The sequence below is a fragment of the Aquarana catesbeiana genome, linkage group LG02 (genome assembly GCF_042186555.1).
Source record: "Aquarana catesbeiana isolate 2022-GZ linkage group LG02, ASM4218655v1, whole genome shotgun sequence".
Lineage (NCBI taxonomy): Eukaryota > Metazoa > Chordata > Amphibia > Anura > Ranidae > Aquarana > Aquarana catesbeiana.
In genome coordinates this window covers 594,334,653-594,353,150 of record NC_133325.1, presented here as the reverse complement: position 1 = coordinate 594,353,150, position 18,498 = coordinate 594,334,653, and the positions used below count along the sequence as shown (strand labels likewise).

General features: G+C 42.9%; 1 protein-coding gene across 1 annotated transcript in view; it reads left to right on the top strand.

The window, feature by feature from the left end:
* The window catches only part of LOC141128787 (amine oxidase [flavin-containing] A-like), a 160,332-nt gene that overhangs the window by 104,916 nt on the left and 36,918 nt on the right, over positions 1-18,498 (top strand). The window lies entirely within an intron of this gene.

Genomic DNA, 18,498 nt, shown 5'->3' with positions numbered 1-18,498 from the left:
GGCTTCTGGGTGGATACCGACCATATGGTTGGGATCTTTTCAGAGCCTGGACCAGCACTGTGACGTCAGCCGACAGCAGGCTTCAGCCCACTGTCAGCTGAAACCGGATAACAGGGGTACAGAATGAGCTGCTCTCCTCTGATCCACAGGAGAAATATAGGCAAAATAGACAAAAAGTATGCAGTAGTGGCCGATCCATTGGGGGGTGCAGGGGCGCCGCCCCCCTAATCCATGCACACAGCTGCTCATCTATATGCAGGGTGCCGGACGCATGGATTTCAATTTTTTTTTTTTTTTTTAAGCACATGATTAGAGCTGAAGGCTCAGCCACCCAGTTGTGTGGCAATAGCGAATTAATATTCGCTAATGTCCTCCTTCTTCTTCTCCTGGCCAATCAGGAAGCAGGTTCTGAGACCCGATTGGCCGAGAGTCTTAGGACTCCTGGCCAATTGGGACTCAGGACCCACTTCCTGTTCGGAAAGAAGAAGCAACGGCCTGGCACTTCCCACAGCAAACTGGAGCGAGGAGCAGCTTAAGGTAAGGCCACTGATCGCCGCCTTCCTGCCTGTTACCCGCGGTGGGGGGGTGGTCACTGTGGTGAGGGTGAGGGGGGGAGCAGGTTTGTTTGCGGTCTCCCCCAAAATATTGAGCACCCGCAGCCACTGAAAGTATGATATGTTGTATGTACACATTCAGATGTTTTTGAGCCTTAAAAGTGCTTGGGCTTAGAAAAGGAGCTGTTTTGTGCAGCTGTTGGAAATTTGTTGAAAATTCAGAGCAAATTAGGTATAGAGCTTTTTTACATTTTAAAATGTTTGGAGGCATGTGTACAGTAGTGGCTTAAGATCCTGTTATCTATAATCTTTGATATATTTTATGTTCTAAATCTTTCCACAGTACTACTGGCTGGGGAGATCTAATTTATGTTCTGCAGTACTTTAAATAAAACATGATACTGCTTTGTATATGTCTTGCATATTACCTTGTTCTGTCTTTGCTCATTTTGAATATAAAGAATAGAGAAGAGGACATTTTAAAACATCTTCTGTTTGATTCAGCTTTACAATATGGTTTATAGCATGATAACCTGAATCTAATGCCGCGTACACACGATCGGAATTTCGGCCCGCAAAAGACCGATGAGAGTTTTTCGTCGGAAAATGCGACCATGTGTATGCTCCATCTGACTTTTGCTGGCCGATTTCCAGCCAGCAAATGATTGAAAGCATGCTCTTAATTTTTCGTTTAGGAAAAGTTCCTATCCGAAAATGCAATCGCCTGTGGCAATTCCGACGCGCAAAATTCCTACGCATGCTCAGAAACAATTCGATGCATGCTCAGAAGCATTGAACATCATTTTCTCGGCTCGTCGTAGTGTTGTACATCACCGCGTTCTTGACGGTTGTAAGTTCAGCGAACTTTTGCGTGACCATGTGTATGCAAGGCAAACTTGAGCAGGATCCTGTCGGAAAAGCTGCCATATCTTTTTCCGCTCGTGTGTACGCGGCAAAATTGTAAGTTTTTACATTAATGGTGTACACTTTTTTTGTGTGTGTTTTGTAAAACAGTGGCATTACCACACACATTTGACACCGATTTTGCTGTGCCAATAAGTTAAGTATTTTTTTGTATTCTGATTTGGAGCTTGTACTGTGGACAAGGAGTGTCACACTCACCTCTGCTTGCTCCAGTACTTTTCCTCTGTATGAAGTCACCATCCTGTAGCCAATAAGATACTGCTGGTGTCTTAAAGGGTTATCATATGTGTTGCTTGGCATTTCAACTAAAAGCCAGTACGCTAGGTGTCAATCCCCCCCTATGTCTTCAAACGTCATCTTTTGAGAATCCTTCTCTATCCATGTGACCCTGAGAGCTCCAGCATTTCTGCACTTAGTGCCCCCTTAAGATTCCTGTGTACTCCAGGAGAGCTACCAGCGTTCCTGCATCTGTAAGCCCTATATACTCCAAAAGAGCTTTGAGCATTCTTATACTTGTGTGCCCAGTGCACTACAAGAGAGCATCCAGCGTCCCTGTTGTCTTCCTGTGATCCAAGCAAACTTTTGCTCCTAGAGACTCTCACTCTTGTGTTCCTGTGATCCAAGCACTACAGTGCTTTCAGGGACTCCGAATTCTGCATTCCTGTCTGATATCAGCCCCCGTGCTTCCAGAGACTCTCTGTCCTATGTTCCTGTGATCCCAGCACCCCAGAGAGTCATGTTTTCCTATAATCCTGGAACCTTAGTGATTCCAGAGAATCTTGTGCCAGCTTTCTTGTGACCCCAGTCCCCGAGGGCTCCCAGAGACTTTTGCTCTCATGTTTCTGTGATCTCAGAGACTCTAGCCAGGTGGGTTTATGAGTATACATGTGTGTGGGTGGAAATTACTGCATTCTAACAGACATAGAAGGACATATTCAGGAAAAACTATTTTCACTGTATTCATCTCTATCTGCCACTATTATTTGAGGTATTTTAGACTATGGAAGAAAAAATGTAGTGCAATTGATGCTCTATACCCTAAATTTGCTTTTCCGTGGTCTAAAATACCTAAAATAATGATGGCAGATGGAGATGAGCAGCACTGAAACAATAGCACTCTGCTGGGTGGTTTAAATGGTCCAACCTGGTCTGCTGTAATCCCCATACCCCAGTGCTACTAGATACTCTTAATTTCTGTGTTCCCATGATCCCAGCACTCCAGTACTCCCAGGAATTCTCACTTTGATGTTCCTGTTATTCCAACACTGCAGAGACTCTCACTCCTGTGTTCTGTTGATCCCAGCACCCCAGTATTTTCAGAGACTTTTTCCGCTCTGTAACCCTGTTTTTTCTACTGTACCCCTCACTTGTGTACCAGTGCTTCCTGCTCAGTTGCTGACTGTTTGGGTAAGTGCAACCTGGGAGCCACCCTGAAGCGAAGCTCATCTCTCTCTTGTAGAGTGCTCTGGAGAATACCGGGTAGCTCATTAGACTCTGTAACTTGACCTTTTTTAGGACTCTTAGCTCTGATTCTCTAGGGATGAGCCGAACACCCCCCCCCCCCCCCCTCGGTTCGGTTCGCACCAGAACTTGTGAACAGGCAAAAAATTTGGACAAACACGCAAACACTGTTAAAGTCTATGGGACACGAACATGAAAAATCAAAAGTGCTCATTTTAAAGGCTTATATGGATGTTATTGCCATAAAAAGTGTTTGGGGACCCGGGTCCTGCCCCAGGGAACATGTATCAATGCAAAAAAAGTTTTAAAAACTGACGTTTTTCGGGAGCATTGATTTTTAATAATGCTTAAAGTGAAACAATAAAAATGAAATATTCCTTTTAATATTGTGCCTGGGGGGTGTCTATAGTATGCCTGTAAAGTGGCGCAGTTTTCCCGTGTTTGGAACAATACTACATTTCTAAAGGAAAAAAAGTCAATTAAAACTGATCGCGGCTGTAATATATTGTTGGGTCCCGGCAATATACTGTAGCTAAAACTCATTGAACAAAACGGCATGGGTCCCCCCCCCAGTCCACTACTATGCCCTTTGGGTCTGATATGACTATTAAGGGGAACCCCGAACCAAAATTAAAAATAAAATTGTGTGGATGTCCCCCCAAAATCCATACCAGGCCCTTCAGGTTTTAAGGGGAACCCCGAACCAAAATTTTAAAAAAAAATGGCTTAGTGGTCCTTCTTAAAATCCATACTAGACCCTTATCCGAGCATGCAACCTGGCAGGCCGCAGGAAAAGAGGGGGGACGAGAGAGCACCTCCCCTCTTGAACCATACCAGGCCACATGCCCTCAACATGGGAAGGGTGCTTTGGGGTCCCCCCAAAACATCTTGCCTCATCCCCACAACCCTTGTCCGGCGGTTGTTGGGGTCTGCAGGTGGGGGGCTTATCGGAATCTGGAAGCCTCCTTTAACAAGGGGACCCCCAGATCCTGGCCCCCCAATGTGACTTGGTAACATGGTAACGGGTACATTGTACCCCTACCAATTCACAAAAAAAGTGTCAAAAATAGTAAAAATGACAGGAGACACTTTGGGACAAGTCTTTTATTAAAAAATAAAAAATAAAAATGTCCCGCAATGTAAATTAATTTCACGCCACCCGAAAATATGAAAATGTATGTATGAAAATGAGAAAACTTTTTTACTTTTTTCATTGTTTTTACACAGTTTTTTCTCATTTTCATACATTTTCTTTCAGAACACCACACTTTTAATCATCCCCACACATGTGGAATGCATTGCAGCAATCGGGCATGCTATGTGGAGGTTTTCTTGGCTGGGGTGGGGTTCCTTGCCTCAGCTCCGGAACAGACAACCATTTGGGGTCCCATCCTCCTCGATGCTAGCCAAGCACAGTGCTATAGCCGACCTGTGAGTACAGATCTCTTTCTCCCCATGAGGTCTTTTCTCCCTTTTAAAGGGGTAGAACATATTTACTAATATTACATATTTATTTATATTTACAGTTTACTTCTGTACCCAACTCCAGATGAATTGCAAATAGCCATGAAACACGTCCAGTTTCCATGGGGGGCTCAGACAAGTCCGGCTCATTACTTATTCACTGGCCCATATATATTTTTTATACATCTACGATCAATTGAGGACTATGCAATTATCAATGTGTATGTGTACCTATCTTATAGCAGCTCTTTTGCATATGATGTACTAATGCCTGCTAATATGAAACACCATGTATTATATTTATTAACATTTACTATCTTTTATGTGCTGCCTAGCTAATGAATATGTATCTATTATGTTTATGCCATTGTGCATGTATACATATGAAAATACTTTTTTACTATTGTTACAAATAAAAAATGATTACTATATACTCTACCTCCACATGTCAATTGCCTCATTTAAAGTCCCATATTCCCTTTTTTATATAGACCTGAAGTGTCTGGTATGTATTTTGGGGGGCCCCTACGCCATTTTTTAAAAAAAAATTGGCGCAGGGTTCCCCTTAATAACCTTAATATCCATACCAGACCTGAAGGCTCCACACAATTTTTTTTTTACATTTTGGTTCGGGTTCCCTTTAATATTCATACCAGACCCAAAGAGCCTGATAATCGACTGGGGGGGAACCCATGCTGTTTTTATCAATGAGTTTTATCTATATTGAAGGGATCCGACAATTCATCACAGTCGCATTCATTTTTATTGTTTCACTTTAAGCAGTATTAAAATCACTGCTCCCGAAAAAATGGCTGTTTTTAAAACTTTTTTTTTTGCATTGATACATGTCCCCTGGGGCAGGACCCGGGTCCCCAAACATTTTTTATGACAAAAACTTGCATAGAAGCCTTTAAAATTAGCACTTTTGGTCATTCATGTTAGTGTCCCATAGACTTTAATGGTGTTCCGCAATTTTCGAATTTGCCCCGAACACCCCATAATGTTCGTTATTCACCGAAGGTACGAACAACCAAAGTTCGGCCTGAACTTATGCTCGGGCTGAAGCTGAACCGTTTGCCCCTCCCTATGGATGTCCAGGCACTCTATGTCCTGTTCCTCCCAAATTTATGGAAATCCCATCTTACCAGTATGCAGTGTCACCATGTGTAACGTCAGCTCTTGTTGTCACTTTGTGTCTCCACAAGTACTCCATGTCTCAATGACCCTTTGGGTACTGATACCGTTCAGTATCTCTTCTGAGTCCTGTGCCTTTATACAGTTTTAGTTACAGTCCCACAGCTCCTGAGACAGGCATTCTCTAGTGCAGGGATCTCAAACTGGCAGCCCTCCAGCTGTTTTGCGGAACTACAAGTCCCATGAAGCATTGCAAGTCTGACAGGTACAAGAATGACTCCCACAGGCAGAGGTGTGATGGGACTTAAAGTTCTGCAACAGCTGGAGGGCCGTCAGTTTGAGACCCCTGCTCTAGTGGCTACCATTCACAAAGTCTTGTGATTTTAAAATTTTCCTCCAAATTTGATTTGTACTGTAAGTGTACATCTCTGGTAAAAAGAAATACAAGATGGATGTCCTGCTTTATGTGGACTTATGTAATATGGTCCCTGCCCTGGGAACATGTATTAAAGCAAAAAAATGTTAAAAAACTCCACACAATTTTTTTTTTACATTTTGGTTCGGGTTCCCTTTAATATTCATACCAGACCCAAAGAGCCTGATAATCGACTGGGGGGGAACCCATGCTGTTTTTATCAATGAGTTTTATCTATATTGAAGGGATCCGACAATTCATCACAGTCGCATTCAGTTTTAAATGACTTTATTTCCTTTAGATATTTACCGTATTTATCGGCGTATAACACGCGCCGGCGTATAACACGCACCCCAAGTTTAGGAGAGAATTTTAAGGAAAAAAACTTTTAGGAGGGAAGTTTAAGGAAAAGAAACTTACATTAAAATGCCCATCAATGCAGCCTCATCAGTGTTCATCTGCAGCCTTTTCAGTGTCATTGCAGCCTTTTCAGTGTCAGTGCAGCCTTGTCAGTGCAGCTTTGCCCCAGTGCAGCCTTGTCAGTGCAGCTTTGCCCCAGTGCAGCCTTGTCAATGCAGCCTTGTCCCCAGTGCAGCCTTGTCGGTGCAGCCTTGTCCCCAGTGCAGCCTTGTCAATGCAGCCTTGTCCCCAGTGCAGCCTTATTAATGCAGCCTTGTCCCCAGTGCAGCCTTATCAATGCAGCCTTGTCCCCAGTGCAGCCTTATCAATGCAGCCTTGTCCCCAGTGCAGCCTTGTCCCTGCAGCCTTGTCCCCAGTGCAGCCTAGTGTCCATGCCTCCTGCCGCTGCCGCCGCCGCCATACACATAGAAGTAGTTTTAAATATGGCGCCGCGAAGTTCGGAGAGACTCGGCGCCGGCGGAAGTGAACGAACGCCGCCGAGATACACATAGCCGAGGGTTCTCGGCTCTTTCCGGCGCCGCTCACAGTCCCGCCCAGTCCCGCCCTATGATGGACATAACACAGGTCCAATGGCGGGACTGGGCGTGACAGTGAGCGGCACCGGAAAGAGCCGAATACACCCGACTATGTGTATCTCGGCTCTGTGATTTCGGCGGCGCTCGTTCAGCACCGACATTCACATAGCGATAGCGGGGATCGGCGTATAACACGCACCCACGACTTTCCCCTGATTTTAACGGATACGGTAATTTTGCTGTGGTATTGTTCTAAACACGGGAATACTAAGGTGGCTCCCCGGGAACCATATTTAAAGGAATATTTCATTTTTATTGTTTCACTTTAAGCAGTATTAAAATCACTGCTCCCGAAAAAATGGCTGTTTTTAAAACTTTTTTTTTTGCATTGATACATGTCCCCTGGGGCAGGACCCGGGTCCCCAAACATTTTTTATGACAAAAACTTGCATAGAAGCCTTTAAAATTAGCACTTTTGGTCATTCATGTTAGTGTCCCATAGACTTTAATGGTGTTCTGCAATTTTCGAATTTGCCCCGAACACCCCATAATGTTCGTTATTCACCGAAGGTACGAACAACCAAAGTTCGGCCTGAACTTATGCTCGGGCTGAAGCTGAACCGTTTGCCCCTCCCTATGGATGTCCAGGCACTCTATGTCCTGTTCCTCCCAAATTTATGGAAATCCCATCTTACCAGTATGCAGTGTCACCATGTGTAACGTCAGCTCTTGTTGTCACTTTGTGTCTCCACAAGTACTCCATGTCTCAATGACCCTTTGGGTACTGATACCGTTCAGTATCTCTTCTGAGTCCTGTGCCTTTATACAGTTTTAGTTACAGTCCCACAGCTCCTGAGACAGGCATTCTCTAGTGCAGGGATCTCAAACTGGCAGCCCTCCAGCTGTTTTGCGGAACTACAAGTCCCATGAAGCATTGCAAGTCTGACAGGTACAAGAATGACTCCCACAGGCAGAGGTGTGATGGGACTTAAAGTTCTGCAACAGCTGGAGGGCCGTCAGTTTGAGACCCCTGCTCTAGTGGCTACCATTCACAAAGTCTTGTGATTTTAAAATTTTCCTCCAAATTTGATTTGTACTGTAAGTGTACATCTCTGGTAAAAAGAAATACAAGATGGATGTCCTGCTTTATGTGGACTTATGTAATATGGTCCCTGCCCTGGGAACATGTATTAAAGCAAAAAAATGTTAAAAAACTTAGAAGGGAACAGCATTTTTTTTAATGCCTAAGGCATAGCATTAAAATGCAAAATTCCTTTAAATTACATGCCTGGGGATGACCTTAAACTTTCTGAAATGGCGCATTTATATTATGTATACAACCTACTAGAGAAACTAGCATTTACAAAGAAAATAAAAAGCAGTTTAAATTTCTGGTAAATGACAGTTCATTGCTGCTTTCTTTTCTTTGTAACCAAAGTGCCTAGGAATTTCCTTCATCTATATGAGAACTTTATCTAGATACCTAGATAAGCCCGGGTTCACACCTATGTGAATTAGATGTGCATTTCCCCGCATCTAATCCGCATAGTAGGAGAATGTGACCGGCTCCCTATGGAGCCGGTTCACATACCTCCGGGGCGGCTGCGGAGCGCACGGCACAAAAACGTTGTGCGTCTTTGGCTCTGTTTCAGGGCCGAATTCAGGCATAGAATTGGCCCTGATTCGTCCCTGAAACAGGGAACTGGGACGCACAGCGCTCCTGTGCGATCCGCAGCCCGGTATAGTGTGAACCCGGGCTAAGAGTCTGATATAGATGGTAATGGGGGACTCAACAACAACAAACAATTGCATGGGGTTCTCCTAAATGTACAAATCAGATCCTTGATGAGGATCTGGTATGGATGTCAAGGGGGGCCCCTTGCAAAAAATATGGCATGAAGTCTCCCCTAAAATTGATACCAGACCTTTATCTGAGCATAAAGCCTGGCAGGCCAGGAAAGGGGGAGAATGAGCATGCACCCCCCGAACCATAGAAGACCACATGCTCTCAACACAGGGCATGGAGGACAAGAGTTTCTTCCCCAACACCCTGGCCACAGTGGTTGTGGGGTTCTTACAATATAGGGCTTATGCAAATCTGGAAAGAACTCTTTAAAAGTAAGGGGATCCTCAGATACCAGCACTTCCCATGTGAATGAGCAAGGGGTACATAGAACCCCTGTTAATTCTCAAAAAAAAGTGTAAATAAAAACACACTTTTTGAAAAGACCAATACTCAAAAAAATAAAACAACCCAAAAAAGTTCTATGATGTAAATATATCATTAATCATCGTTCAATGTTGCAGATCGGTATCAGTCATGATGATTGACACCCCCCGACTTGCATAATAAAAAACACACACTGACCGATGAACACATCCAATCCTATTGATACTCTTGCTACGAATGACAACTCCAACCTCTGCTGCTAAATATAAACAAAAAGACGGGGTATAGCCAATGATGTCATTGACCAAATATGACCATGGCCACATACCCAGGCTGTGATTTGAAATGTATACTTATTACTGGTTGCCATCTATTTTCTGTTGACATTCTAACTCTCCTGGACATAAAATCAATAGATATTTGACCCTATAGTTTTGCCTTTTTCTTGCAGCTTTAACATTGTTTTTTTAGGTGTTTAACTCAAAGAATCTGTGTTGTTTCAGGCTATTTCTCTACACTCCTTACAAGAGTAGCAGAGCAGTTGTACATTTCGTGCTGGCTTTTTACTTTTACTTGAGATGCACTATATTACCAAAAGTATTGGGATGCCTGCCTTTACACGCACATAAACTTTAATGGCATCCCAGTCTTAGTCCGTAGGGTTCAATATTGAGTTGGCCCCCCCTTTGCAGCTATATCAGCTTCAACTCTTCTGCGAAGGTTGTCCAAAAGGTTTAGGAGGTTGTTAATGGGAATGTTTGACCATTCTTCCAGAAGCGCATTTGTGAGGTCAGGCACTGATGTTGGACGAGAAGGCCTGGCTCACAGTCTTCGCTCTAATTCATCCCAAAGGTGTTCTGTTGGTTTGAGGTCAGGTCTCTATGCAGACCAGTCAAGTTCTTCCACCCCAAACTTGCTCATCCATGTCTTTATGGACGTTGAAACAGGAAGGGACCATCCCCAAACTGTTCCCACAAATTTGGGAGCATGAAATTGCCCAAAATGTATGCTGAGTACTGAAGAGTTCCCTTCACTGGAACTAAGGGGCCAAGCCAAACCCCTGAAAAACAACCCCACACCATAATCCCCCCTCCACCAAATAATTTAGACCAGTGCACAAAGCAAGGTCATCCATACATGGATGAGCGAGTTTGGGGTGGAGGAACTTGACTGGCCTGCACGAGTCCTGACCTCATCTCGATAGAACACCTTTGGGATGAATTAAAGTGGAGACTGCGAGCCAAGCCTTTTTGTACACATCAGTGCCTGACCTCACGAATGCACTTCTGGAAGAGTGGTCAAACATTCCCATAGACACACTCCTAAAGCCTTCCCAGCAAAGTTGAAGCTGTTATAGCTGTAAAGGGTGGGCCAACTCAATATTGAACCCTATGGACTAAGACTGAGATGCCATTAAAGTTCACGTGCATATAAATCAAACATCCCACTACTTTTGGTAATATCGTGTAGGTGTATTACATCTATTGAGAAGCCCTACATTTGGTTCAACACCTGTTCTGAATGTCTTTTAGAAAATCTTGTCAATTTGACTGAGGATATTAATGGCTACGGAGAACTATCTGTATTAGCCATTGGTCACATTTACTGTATATGATGTTTTAAACTACCATCACCCTTGAAATATATTGCCTTGATAATGCTTGTGTGAAATGTTTTATCTGTTATTCTGTGAACTTCTGAAAATTCCTTACAATAGTCTACAACTGGCAACAATCAGGTCCAAAATCTAAGCTATTCAGTGCTAGTTTGTTCCACAGTAGTTCACAGTGGTATCTACCATTTGGACCTTTCACTCTTACTTTGGACACAAACACAAGCACTTATAAGCTGTATGCAGCTACTTTGAGGGTTAAAGTTCTGTCACCATAGCATAAATATGTTATTAAGAGGCTATGACATGGTGGTCAATGTATGAGAGAGTTACCAAAACTCCTCTAAAATACTTTTTGAATAGGTCAGCTTTTCGTATGCATTTGCCTAAAAAGAAAGCTCTAATGGTTTTGGTAAATGTTTATTGTCATTTTTTAACATTTTGTATTTGCTAATAATTTGTAAAAATCTTTAAGTTACAAAAAATATTTTACAAGGTGTATTTATAATAATCTGTTTAAAAACTGTGCTGGGCATTGTAAAAAGAATTCCATGAATAATTCTTTCAATAGGTGTTGGAAATTCTCATTGACTATGTTTAAAGTAAAACTATAGGCAAAGCTTTTTCCTGGTGCCTTGATGACAGAGTACTAGGAGTAGTAGTAGCCCTGCCTACTTCCGCCCACAAGCCTTGCTATAAAAAGTTAAAACCCACACAACAGTCACTTCCTTTTTTGTCCTAATGGAACTCACAGCCAGTGTGAAGAGAAGAAACCCTTACCTGCCACCTTTGGTGGTTTTCTGCTGAGGTTCAGCCTCTCCTGTAAATGCAGTCCCTGGTCTTGGGACGCTAAATGCTCTGATAAGGGAGGGAGCCCCTTCTGTGGATCTTTTGGGGTGAAAATTCAGGTGCTAACTAGCCCCACATATAGCAGTGTAGCCAGGGCTATATTCCACAGAAGAGCTGTCCGTGTCTGGAGCCTGCCTCCCAGAAGTGAGTGGATTCATTGAACTGTGATACTGCATTTCCAAGATTAGTATTCGTTTTCTAATTGTTTTTGGAATCTACCTGTGAATGGCCTTATTCGTTAAATGTGTTACATCTCCTCTTGGATGGGCTGCAGCTGCAACGTGTTCCAGTATGCATTCTAGTGGCAATTGTGGAAGAGAAAGCTATGTGTCTACATTCAAGAGAATGATGTAGTATGCTGAACAGGTGAAGTGAATAGAGCTCACATGGGGGCCATCTTTGGTTTGGGCAAGTACTCCCCCAGTAGGCCATCTTGGATTTGGGCAAGACTACCTGGAAGCCATCTTGGAGGTGGGCAAGGTGAGAAGTTTGGCAGGAGTGGGAGGCAGGCAGAAGAGCTGAGGAACATGGGGTTAAAGACCCAGCGATAGGGCGATCACATGATAGGACTGCATGCCAGCACGCCCTTAGCCGCAAACCGTGCATCAAGGGCCATTTTCTGCTGCCGAATAGATCTGTCCTTATTCATGTCTCAGTGTTGCATTATTTTTATTATACTTGCCTAAATGTCAGTGTTACAGCTGCAGTGCACTATGAGCTCACTGTATAACAAAGATCCACACAGTTCCTATAGGTAAGGGTCATCAGACCAGTTATGTTTTTTTACTGCTAAAAGGGTTCTTATAGGTGCTAACTGACCCCTCCCTTGGCTAAGCCTGTTCCACTGACAGGAATATACGCGCCAGGAAAGAGGAGCACCAGAAATCCAGTCCAAGGTAGAGAAAATCCTCTTCCATACTGAAAAAGCCAACACTATGGCCTGAAGGGTGTGTCAGGACCGCCTTAAAAAAGAAGCTCTCCACCCCACTATTCATAGCCGCAAAGGATTGCTGTGAGCTTGGATGAAGTTGCTTTTACATAGTTAAAGGGTGTGTCAAGATTGCCTTAAAGGCTAGATTTGTATCCTTGGCAAAACATCAGGCTCCAGCCTTGTCAGGCATGAGCATTCCAGGTATACATCTAGGCAGGCAGAATGTGTCTGACAGCAGTGCCTAAACCTGTAAGATAGATTTCTACCCCTGGAGCTATTCCAGGAGGTGTGTCCCAGGTAGGCAACTTCAGAGGTTGGCTACTGGACCCCTAAGGTCAAACTAAAGGCTAGGCAGTTTTGGCTCAGGTGCAGTGGTCCTCTGGTAGGATGCTCCTGTGACTTTCAGTACTTCCTTCCCTCGTTTGTCTCGCATGTTCAGAATGGAAAGCATTCCAGTGTTCCAGGCTGCTCCAGGCAGATGTGGTACACCAACCTAAAATGGGTGCCGGACAGTTTCTCTGAGGGATCTACTGGATCAGGATCATCTGTTCCAAAAGAATGTGTTTTGCCATCCTGCTTCAAGCTTTGACAGCTTGATAATTTAAGCTCAAATTCTGAGACTGGGCAACATGAAGTCTTGGAATTCCTTGATGCTAAGCAGGGGGGTCTAATTCTTCATGTTAAATCTAGTACTGGACATATGTTAGTGTAAGCCTCAGAACTTTCTCCCCAACAGTTTCTTCGCTGGACAAGTCCTCTCCTGCAGCTGGGCCTAGGTTAGCATTTGGCTCTTAATATTGCTGCCCGTGTGACTTTGTGGGATCTTAAGTAGTTCACTCATAGCCTTCACTTGGGGAGGTGACTGTTCAAGACTGGTGACATTGTCTGACATGGAACCTTTCACAGGTGTAACATACTGTAAGACAAGTTTATTTGAACCCAGTGCTCCGGTTAGTTTCTATCTGTCTTCTAAGAGCCCTTGCACACTGGGGCGGTTTGCAGGCGCTATTGCGCTAATAATAGCGCCTGCAAACCGCCCCGAAAGTGCCGCTGCATGTATTCCTGTGTGAAAGCCCCGAGGGCTTTCACACTGGAGCGATGCGCTGGCAGGACGGTAATAAAAGTCCTGCTAGCAGCATCTTTGGAGCGGTGAAGGAGCGGTGTGTATACCGCTCCTTTACCGCTCCTGCCCATTGAAATCAATGGGACGGCGCGGCTATACCGCCGGCAATGCGCCTCTGCAGAGGCGCTTTGTGGTGGTTTTTAACCCTTTCTCGGCCGCTAGCGGGGGGTAAAACCGCCCCGCTAGCGGCCGCATACCGACGGTAAAACGCCGCTATTAATAGCGGCGTTTTACCGCCGACGCCGCCCCCGCCCCAGTGTGCAAGGGCTCTTAACCTCCCTGGCGGTATGATTATTTCGGATTTTAGGTGCTGAAAGCGGTACAATTATTTTGCATGGAAATTTGGCGTTTTATATTGTAGGTCTGTAAATCTTAACAATAACACACTTAAATCTGTCCAAACCAGAGTCTAGTAGATATCCCGGGTATGATAAAGTTTGAAACACAAAAACATAAATTATAATATAATAAATAAAAATAAATAATTAAAAAAAATTAAAAAAAATAGTAATAAAATAAATTTCCCCACAATTCACTATCGCTCAATTCTGCAAGTGTTCTAATTTACTATCGCTGTTTTCTAGCTGGTCTAAAGCCACTTTTGACGTAAAGGGACACTTTTTGGTTGCTATGGACAATCTCCAGTTTCCAGGCAGAAAGAACAGTGTATATCATGTAAAACTGCATGCAGGGCATGGGCCAGAGCACTGGGGACAAAAGGGATGTGAAATCATTTCATACAGTACTGTAATCTGTAAGATTACAGTACTGTATGTGTTATGATTTTGACATTTTTTTGAATTTGCCGTCAGGCTCCGCCCCTGTGCGTCGCGCCGCTCGCAGGGAACGGAGCCTGGCACGGAGAGGCTTCAGAGGAGGACAGAGCCCTCGGACACTGCGGGGGACATCGCAGGATCCCGGGGACAAGGTAAGTAACGCCGCCCCAGGATCCTGCAATGCGATCCCGAGTGTGGCTCGGGGTTACCGCTAATGGTACTGAATTTTAACCCCGAGCCACACTCGGGAATACCGCCAGGGAGGTTAAACATGACAACCTTATTCAGTTCTTTAATCTGCATCCAGTTAATCCAAAGGAAGTTTCTGTCTGTTGGTTGGATGTAGTCGGGATGGAAAGTTTATCTCTCAGTATTTACTTTCCTCTTTTGCATTTCAAGATAGATCCTGTACTGATGCTCTGATTTCTAGCTCCATCATGTCAAGTTGACTCAGCAGACCATCAACCAACTCCATGGTCTAGGGTTCAGGCTCCATCCTGTCCTGACAAGATGCACTCTACTAAATATTAGGCATGTGCAATTCGTTTCGTTCCGAATTTGTTTTTTAACAAATTTCGACAAATTCGTTAATTCGGGAATATCCGAATTAACGAAAACCTGTTTAACAAATTTTTTCCGAATATTCGTAAATTCGATAAAGTTGGACATTCGTAAATTCGGGCATTCGTACATTCGTACATTGCAATTTACGAATGTACATTCGTACATTCGTATATTAGTAAATTAGTGAATTTGTAAATTTGTAAATTCGAAAATTAGGAAATCTGAAATAATAGTTAACTAATAATAACTTAACTATTAGTAATTACTAGTAACTTTTAAATTATAGGTATTGTAATTTCCTTTCAAATTTGGCTGTTAGTGAATGTAACACATACAAATTTATCCAAAGTTATGAATGATCCGAAAAAACTGAATGGAACGTAATGAATTAATAATAATAAATAACAATAATAATAATAACAACGTTTTATTATTATTTATTATTAATTTGTTCCGTTCCATTTGTTTAGATGCAGCATTTGTTTTGGATAATTCGTAACTTCGGATAAATTCGTATTTGTTACGTTCACTGACAGTCAAATTTGAAAGGAAATTACAATACCTATAATTTAATAGTTAGTTACTATTTCAGATTTTTGAATTTTCGGGTTTTTGGATTTTCAAACTTAGAATTTAATTTCCGAATTTTCTAATTTACAAATGTACGATTTTACGAATTTACGAATGTACGAATTTACGAATGTACAAATGTAAAATGTACGAATGTACGAATGAACGAATGTACGAATGAACGAATGTACGAATGAACGAATGTACGAATTTACGAATGTACGAACGTACGAATGAACGCATTTACGAATTTACGAATGAATGAATTTACGAATGAACAAATTTACTAATCGCGATCATAACGAATGACCCGAAAAACGAAAAAAATAAACTAATGAAACGAAAACGAAAATGAACGAATTTTTTTGGCTGTGCACATGTCTACTAAATATATGAGTGCAGCCTGAGCTTTTTACTGCAGACTACGGTTTATTAGATTGGCAAGGCAGCCACCTAAGCTTCTATCCTCACTTTCCCTGTGTTCTACCAGGGGGTTGGGGTGATTGTACCTGATTTAACTCACTTGCTGCATGAGCATTTGGGTGCTGTCCATTGCCTTTTTCCATCCGTGCTGTACTTTTTGGGGCAGGCTTTGGGGGCGTGTCCCCTTGAGGGGTGGTGCGTTCTGGGGGCCTGTCCTGGGGATTTGAATGTTGGTGCGGATAGAGAGGGTATCAAGGATGGTGCCCAATTGTTTTTCCACCAGGCGGACATTTGCCCTTATCTAAAGCCAGCTTCTTGTATCAAATTAGGGATGGGCGAACAGTTCGGCCCGAGCATGAGTTTGGGCTGAACATTTGATCGACCATTTGTTTGGCCCGCTGAATGACCACAATGCACTGCACCACAGTGCATTGGAATCCCTGATTGGCTGGAGCAATGAAAGCTTTGCCCAATCCGAGCACAGAGCACTGTCAGAGCCATGATTGGATACTGTCATGATGACTCTATCCAATTGTGGCTCATTGCTCTTAGTCCTGCCCCACACTAAAAGTATTCTTTTAAAAGCGGCCATTTGTAGTGTGATATCAGCAGGGAGCGAGATAGAATAGTTCTCTTTTCAGTGCTACTAGAGTTAGTGTGTTAGTGTGCTATTCTTATTCTAATGTCAGTGTAGAATATCAGTTTAGTGTGAATCTAGTGATAGTTCAGTCAATATGAGTGTAATGTGACCACCATTCATCTTTACATTAGTGTGAATCTAGTGATAGTTCAGTCAGTGTGAGTGTAGGGCCCATTCATTTTTACATTATTGTCAGTTTATTTTGTCAGGGCAGGTTTACTGCAGTATAGTTCAGTGCGTTAGTGCATGTTTAACGCCATATATTTCAGTGTGTTACATGCCATTTAACGCAGTGTATTTCACATGTATGCTGCCATGGAGGCACCAGGAAAACAGAAAATTGTATCCTACTTACTGTAATTTTCTTTTCCTGGTGCCTATTCATGGCAGCATACCGAACCCACCCAGTTCATTCCTAGCAATGTACAGGGAATGGGCTGTTGTGTTTTTATAGCTATGCACTGGTCCTGTGGGCAGAAGTAGGCGGGGCTACTATCACATGTATGCTGCCATGGATAGGCACCAGGAAAAGAAAATTACGGTAAGTAGGATACCGTTTTCTGTGTTTTTTTTTCACTTTGGATAGAGCAAGGTAGGGTTATAACCACTGTCAGATTTTTTTTTTTTCGTCATCTGTGCCCCATTGGGGAGTTTTCCCTTCACTTCCTGTCCCATAGCCAAAACAGGAAATGAGAGGAAATCCCTGCAAATTAAGGGAATTCCTTGAGAACCCCCAGGTCACCAGAACTAGTGTCCTCGTTGGAAAATTTCCCCTCTATTACTTTTCTGGGGACAACCCAAAATTTGGGATTTTCATTTACTTTCACTTTCAATGATAATGGTAAACAGGATAAATAGATAAATCTCTTTAACAAGGTCAGACAGCAAAAAAACGTTGGTTTTCTAATCCATCTGCACTCGGTCCAAGAATAAAAAAAAGATTTGCCTTTTACTTTAAAGCATTAAAGGCCTAATAAACCTTTTTTGAACTCCTATAGTGCAATGTGTTTTCATCGGTAATACAGTATGTACCTATACTACTTTATTAGGATAGGTTTACATCTATGCATGTGTGGTTGATGTGTTTCTGTGGTGGGCTTTGCAGCGCGTTTTGTGTTTTTAATGCGTTTTGCGTTTTTTGGGAAATGTTGGTGTTTCTAGGACGAGGAGCATTGTCATGCAGGAAAATGCAATAAAATTGCATGCACTTGTGGTTTTCAAGTGTTTTCGATGCAATCCCATTGAAGCCTTTGAAGCTAAAAATGCACCTTGCTGTGTGTAAAAAGTCACTGCACCTTTCCAAAACACACATTGCAGGAAACTGCATAGATGTGAATGGGACCTATAGAAAAAAAGGTTAAATGGTTTGTAGTGCATTTTTTATGTATCTGCAAATACATTGATGTAAACCTAGCCTTAGTCTGTGGTTGAACTAGTGCTTGTACAGTAGATGCAGTGGACAGTACTTCTCTGAAAAGGGATGTTTAATGTACAGTTGTAACTCATGACATACAGTACATAAACTTTGTCAGGCAAGCTGGCACTGCGATTAAAGTTTCTCAAGGTTAGTTTTGATTAAGATCTCTAGGTTCAAATCCAGCTTCTAAAGATATATAAACTATAGTCTCTTAAAGAAAGCTTGTCAAAAAATAACTTACAGTTTGTCTAAAGCAAGGACAGCCTTCCTTCTGCCAACCTACTTTATAATCTTTTTTTTAAAAAAAAGGAATGGTAAAGTGTGCATTCCTTCTGTTTCTTAAAGAGGAGTTCCAGTCAAAAAAAAAAAAAAATTAAAAGTCAGCAGCTACAAATACTGCAGCTGCTGACTTTTAATTAGACACTTACCTGTCCCAGGGTCCAGCGATGTGGGGGATCGAAGCCCTGCTCGTCTCCCCCTCCGTTCAGCGGCGCTGGCATTGCAACTGTGGGCGCCGGGCTGTGACTTCACAGCCT